This window comes from Marmota flaviventris, chromosome 5, assembly GCF_047511675.1.
Source record: "Marmota flaviventris isolate mMarFla1 chromosome 5, mMarFla1.hap1, whole genome shotgun sequence".
Taxonomy (NCBI): domain Eukaryota; kingdom Metazoa; phylum Chordata; class Mammalia; order Rodentia; family Sciuridae; genus Marmota; species Marmota flaviventris.
Window position 1 is genome coordinate 27,699,962 of NC_092502.1, and position 6,835 is coordinate 27,706,796.

General features: G+C 35.8%; 1 pseudogene; it reads left to right on the forward strand.

Annotated features, from left to right (window-relative positions):
• The first annotated feature begins 542 nt into the window (after positions 1 to 542).
• On the forward strand, positions 543 to 4,444 carry LOC114095396 (large ribosomal subunit protein eL43-like; annotated as a pseudogene).
• The last annotated feature ends 2,391 nt before the right edge of the window (positions 4,445 to 6,835 follow it).

Consider the following 6,835-nt stretch of genomic DNA (forward strand, 5'->3'; position numbering starts at 1 on the left):
TATTACCTGACTCAAGACACAGTAACAAAGCAATTTTTGCCCCCAAAAGAGGAAAGTGAATTCAGCAGGCTTCAACCACTGACACTGTGAGAAGCCTTGGGCCAATCCCTAGGATTATAGGACCATGCCAAAGGGAAGCTTCTTGAACATCCAGGGACACAGAGACCTGGTGGGAGATTACCAGAGTCTACACAGCAAGAAAAGGCTGATCCCAGTCTTAACAGGCACACACCCTGATCAGTGATGATCACTAGAGAGTGAGAGGACATTGTTTGAATAATTGTGGGACCTTGACTTAGTAAACAGAGGAAATCAATGCCCACCATTCACAACTTGGGGCAGTGGAAACTAGAGTCCAGGAAAACTACATGAGACACTCACTACAGTACCTGAGAGCAACAATGGCCAAGGGAATACTTTTACACCACAGAACAACTGTGGAAAACCCAAACAGAATTCCTACACTCACAGCCACCAGGGTCTTCACTACCATGAAAAGGATCCTGTAGCGGGGACCAGGTATATCATGGTGACCCACAGCAATGGCAGGGACACTCCAGATCCTGCATCCTGAACTACTGTACACAATAGAAACAGCCAACCCACAAAACTGCACCCTCTTGAGCAGTCAGCTGCAAGCTCCTGAGCTGACAAACCAGAACTGCTGGTAGGAGGATTATAGCAACTAGGAGTTTGCTTCTGTGCCCCTGCGACTCAGAAGAGATCCAAAGCCAAAGGCTGAGGGACAACTGCTAAATGTCCAAACCCCAATGAAAACCAAACCAACAATCAAGAAGGGGGTTCTTCACCTAGGTATGGTTGAATGCAAACAACTCCAATGTAACTTTAATCATCTAAATAATTCTTTAACTAGAATCATAATTGTTAACCCAATATCCAGCATTTTATCTTTAACCTATTTGAATGTATTTCATCTAATGGCTTAAAGTATTCATTGAAATCAATATTCCTCACTTTGTTTTCTTAGCTCAAGCTTGTACTTTCTCCTCTTATTCTCTATTGATCCTCTTGCATTGTCTACTAATACTGCAAATGCCCACCATTCATCTATTTCTTCTATTATGGTATAAATTATTATTTTATATCTTTTTTCTCTCTGTGTCTCTCAGTGTTTTTCCCTTCCCTTTTTGCCCCATCTTTCTTCCTCCCCACTTTTAGCCCTCACTTAAGGTTTACTAAATTTAGCAATTAATTTTTTGACCTATTCCAGAACCTTATTGTAGGTTTTTACCTGAATTTGAAGAACTGTAGAGAACAACTGCAACAAGTTTTTGTCATTTAGAAGGTTGAATAGAACAACACTTGGTTTTAAAATGATTATAGCAAATAGGGCTCAGTGGCATGTCTCAAAGTGGTGCTGATATTGGGATCAGAAGTGTTCATTCATTGACTTAAAGAATACCTATCTGGATATTCACCCAACCCAGGGCTCTTAAAGGAAAGAAGCTTCCAAAGTAGATCTTCACTTAAAAGAATGCAGAACTATACTGATATATGGGTAGACATATAAACAATATAAAAAAAAAAAAAAAAAACAACGGAACAAACCATCCCAAACAGCCCATAATTCTTCAATAACAAGGTTCATTGACACTACAATGAAGGAAGTATTAGCGAAGAAATTTAGAAAGTCCATACTTAAAACTTTCTATGAGCTAAAAGATGTAAGGTGTGAAATCAGAAAATATAAAGAAAGAGAGATTCTGAAAAAAGAACCAAGTGGAAATTCTCCAAATGAAAGATTCAAGAAACCAAATTAAAAATGCAGTGGAAAGTGTGAGCAGTAGATTAGAATACTTTGAAGACAGATGTTCAGGCCTTGAAGAAAAAGCAAATAATCTTAAAAATAAAGTTCACCATAAAAAAATATGTTAAGAGACCATGAACAGAATATTAAAAAATCTGTGATAACATTAAAAGGCAACATTTAAGATTCTCTGAGATGGATGAGGCTCTAAAATACTAGTTAAAGGCATGCACAATCTTTTCAATAAAATAATATCAGAAAAATTTCCAGTTAATAATAAGGACCTAACAGACACCTATAGAATATTTCATCTGTCAATGACTGAATTCTCTTTTTTCTCAGAAGCACATAAAAACATTTTTAAAAATAGACTATGTTTTAGGTCATAAAGCAAATCTTAGCAAATACAAAAACAGAGATAACACCTTTAAATCTATTAGATCATAATGAAATAAAATTAGAATCAATGATAAGATTAAAAAATCAGAAATAACTATAACACCTGAAGATTAAATAATATCTTTTAAATTATGAATAGATAGCAGAAGAAATGAGAAGAGAAATAAAAAATACTCATAAATAAGTGAGAATAGTAATACAACATATATAAATTTCTGGGACAGTGTGAAAGTAGTTCCTAAAGGAAAGTTCAAAGAATTGAGATCCTACATTAAAGGATACAAATATGCCCAATAATGCAACATTACATCCCAAGGCCCTAGAAAAAGAACAGACCAACACCCAAATCAGTAGAAGATAGGAAATAGAGGTGAAATCAATAAAAACTGAAATTAAAAATACAAAAAATGAACAGAATTATTTTTGAAAGAATAAACAAAATTAATAAACCCTTATCCAAAATAACCAAAATACGGGGGGAAATCAAAATTATCTAAATTCAAGATGAAAAAATAAATATCACCACAGACACCATTGCAGTTCAGAGGATCATCAGAAACTGAAAAAGTTTGCTCCAATAACCTAGAAGATCATGGACAAATTCCTAGAGACATAGAACCTACCCAAATTGAAACCTGAGGATATAGAAAACTTACCCAGATCAATTTTGACTAATAAAATTGAAGCAGCCATCAAAAGCCTTCTAACAAACAAAATACCATCACCAAGCAGATTCTTAGCTGAGTTCTACCAGAACTTTAAGGAAGAGCTAATACCAATCATCCTCAAATTATTCCATGAAACAGAAAAAGAGGGAACATTTCTAAACTCATCTTAGGAAGCCAGAACCATCCTGATACCAAAACCAGAAAAAGAAACAGCAAAGAAAGAAAACTTCAGACCAATATCCTTGATAAATATAGATGCAAAAATTCTTAATAGTGTGATAAACCATATACACAAACACATTAAAAAGATCCTAATCAAGTGTGTTTTATTCCAGGGATATGCAGTTGTTTCAACATATGGAAATCAATAAATGTAAATTACCACATAAATAGAGTTAAGAACAAGAATCACATAATTATCTCAATAGATGCAGGGAAAGCATTTGACAAAGTTCAGCACCCATTCATGTTTAAAGCACCAGAAAACTAGGGAAGAAGGATCTTACCTCAACATTGTAAAGGCTGTATATGACAAACCCAAGGCCAACTTTATTCTGATTGGAGAAAAAATGAAGACATTTCCTCTAAAATCATGAACAAGACAAGAACACCCACTCTCACCATTCCTATTCAACATAGTTCTTTAAACTATGGCTAAAACAATCAGGCAAGAAAAAGAAATTAAAGGAATATGAATAGGAAAAGATGGCTCAAATTATTACTGTTTGCTGATAATAATGATCCTATACTTAGAAGCCCCCCAAAAAAAAACTCAATCAGAAAGCTTCTAGAGGTCATAAATGAATTCAACAAAGTAGCAGATTACAAAATCAATACCCATAAATCATTCATATTCCTATATTCCAATGATGAATCTGCTGAAAAGGAAATTAGTGAAAATATCCCATTTACAATAGCCTCAAAAAATAAAATAAAATACTTGGGAATCAATCTAAAAAAAGGTGAAGGACCTCTACCATGACAACTATAGAACGTTAAAGAAAGAAATTGAAGAAGACCTTAGAAGATGGAAAGATCTGCCTTGTTCTTGGGTAGGCAGTATGAGTATTGTCAAAATGGCCTTACTACCAAAAGTGCTACACAGATTCAATGTGATTCCCATCAAAATTCCAATGGTGTTCTTTACAGAACTGAGAAAAGCAGTTATTAAATTCATTTGGAAAAATGAGAGACCGAGAATAGTCAAAGCATTCAGTAAGGAAAGTGAAGGAGGGGTCATCATAATGCTGGACCTCAAATTATACTCCAGAACTTTAGTAACAAAAACAGCACTGTCCCTCTCCAGGCTGAGGCCTAAGTCAAGGCGAGCCGGCTAAACGCTCTAAGAAGGTCATAATGGTTGGTAAATATGGGATCCGCTACTGTGCCTCCCTCAGAAAAAACAGTGAAGAAAACTGAAGTCAACTAGCACACCAAATACACTTGTTCCTTCTGTGAGAAAACCAAGATGAAGAGGTGGGCTGTGGCGATCTGGCACTGTGGTTCCTGCCTGAAAACGGTGGCTGGTGGTGCCTGGACCTACCACACCACTTCTGCCATCACAGTCGAGTCTGCAATCTGAAGGCTGAAGGAATCCAAAGACCAGTAGAAGTTCTACCATTTGAGACATCCCTAGCCTATACTAAATGGGTAAATTTGTATAACAAAACTGTAGTTTGTTGTTAATCGTATTAACTGAGCGTTCTGATGTGCATTGCATTAATACTGCCCTTTCAAAAGAGATTTATAAATTGGAGACCTTCTAATTTGAATGGAAAAATATTTGCTGAGATGGGTTAGTGTAATTCAATGTTTCTTTTTGTTGTTGTTTGTTTGGTTTTTGTTTTTTTTCCCCAGTAGTCAGATGATAATGGCATGAAACTAAGTCTTACAGGTTTGGTATTGGTTAGCTTCTTTTTTTTTTTTTTTTTTAAATAATCACTCAACTTCTCAGAAATACATTGACATATTGTGTGAAATTTGTTTTAAAGGTAAGATATTCTAAAATACACAAATATTCTACATAAAAACAACAAACAAAAAGAGCATAGTACTGGCACCAAAACGGGTATGAAAACCAATGGAATAGAATTGAAGACACTGAGACAAACCCACATGAATGCAGTTATCTGATACTAGAGGATGGTACCCAAAACATGTTGGAGAAAAAAAAAAATGGCTGTTTTATCAAGCAGCATTGCAAAAACTAGAAATCCATATGTAAAAATATGCAATGTAACCCCTATTTTTCACCATCTACAAAAGTCAACTCCAAGTTGATCAAAGAACTAGAAATTAGACCAGAAACTTTGAACCTGCTAGAAGAAAATGTAGGCCCAACACTTCAAGATGTCAGCTCAGCAACTGACTTCTTTAACAAGATGTCTAAAATGCAAATAATAAAATCAAAAGTCAATAAGTGGGATGGAATCAAATTAAAAAGCTTCTTTGCCAGACCTGGTGGCACATACCTGTAATCCCAGCTGCTCAGGAGGCTGAAGCAGGAGGATCACAATCACAAGTTCAAAACCAGCCTCAGCAACTTAGTGAAAATAAAAAAATAAAAAAAAAAGACTGGGAATGTGTCTCAATGGTTAAGAACTCCTGGGTTTAATCCCTGGTACCAAAGCATCTTCACAGCAAAGAATACAATTAAGAACATGAAGAGAGCACCAACAGAATGGGAGAAAATCTTTTCCATCTGTTCTTCAGACAGGGTATTAATATCTAGAATATACAAAGAACTCAGAAAACTTGAGACTGAAAAAACAAATAACTCAATCAATAAATGGAAAAAGGAACTAAACAGTTCTCAAAAGAAGAAATATAAATGATTTAAAAATAAATGAAAAAATGTTCAACATCTCTAGCAATTAGAGAAATGCATATTAAAATTACATTGAAATTTCATATCATTCCAGTCATAATGGCAATTATCAACAATACAAATAACAATAATTGTTGGTGAGTGTTTTAGTCAGCTTTTTTGTTGCTGTGACTAAAAGACTCGACCAGAACAACTGTAGAAGGTGAAAAATTTATTTGGGGGTTTACCATTTCAGAGGTCTCAATTCATAGATAGCCAGCTCCATTCCTCAGGGCTCAAGGTGAGGCAGAACATATTGGTGGAAGAGTATGATAAAGGAAGCAGCTCACATAATGATCAGAAAGCTGAGAGAAAGAGATCTCCAATTGTCAAATACAAATATATACCCCAAAGCCACACACCCCAGGTCTCACCTTCACTAGCCATACACCCTACCTTCAGGGACCACTCAATTAGTCCCACCAGTAGATTAATTCACTGACTGGGTTAAGGCTCTCACAAACAAATCATTTCCCCTCTGAACCCTCTCATCATTTTCTCACCCTTGAGCTATCACATTATCTCTCACATGAGCTTTTGGGGGACGCCTCACGGCTAAAATGCAGCAGTAAAGATGTGGGGGAAAGGCACGCTCATATATTGTTTGTGGGACTGCAAATTAGTGCAACCACTTTGGAGAGCAGTATGGAGATTCCTCAGAAAACTGGAAATGGTTAGCAAGGCCCCTGCGCAATTTAGCAAGATCTGTCTCAAAACAAAAAAAAATAGAAACAGGCTCGGAATGTGGCTCAGTATTTAAGTGCCCCTGGATTCAATCTCTGGTACAAAATAAAAACAAAACAAAACAAAAAAAAAACTAGGATTGAAACCACCATTTGACCCAGTTGTTCCACTCCTTAGTGTATATCCTAAAGATTTAAAATCAGCATACTACAGTGATGCAGCCCCAACCATATTTATAGCAGTACTATTCATAATAGGTAAGTTATGGAGTCAACTTAGGTGTCCTTCAAAAGATGGATGAATCAAGAAATCTGGTATATATACACAATGGAGTATTGCTCAGCCATAAAAATGAATGGCAGTATGGCTTTTGCCACTCAATGAATGGAACTGGAGACTATCATGCTAAGAGAAATAAACCAGCTTTCCTATGTACACATATGAATATAC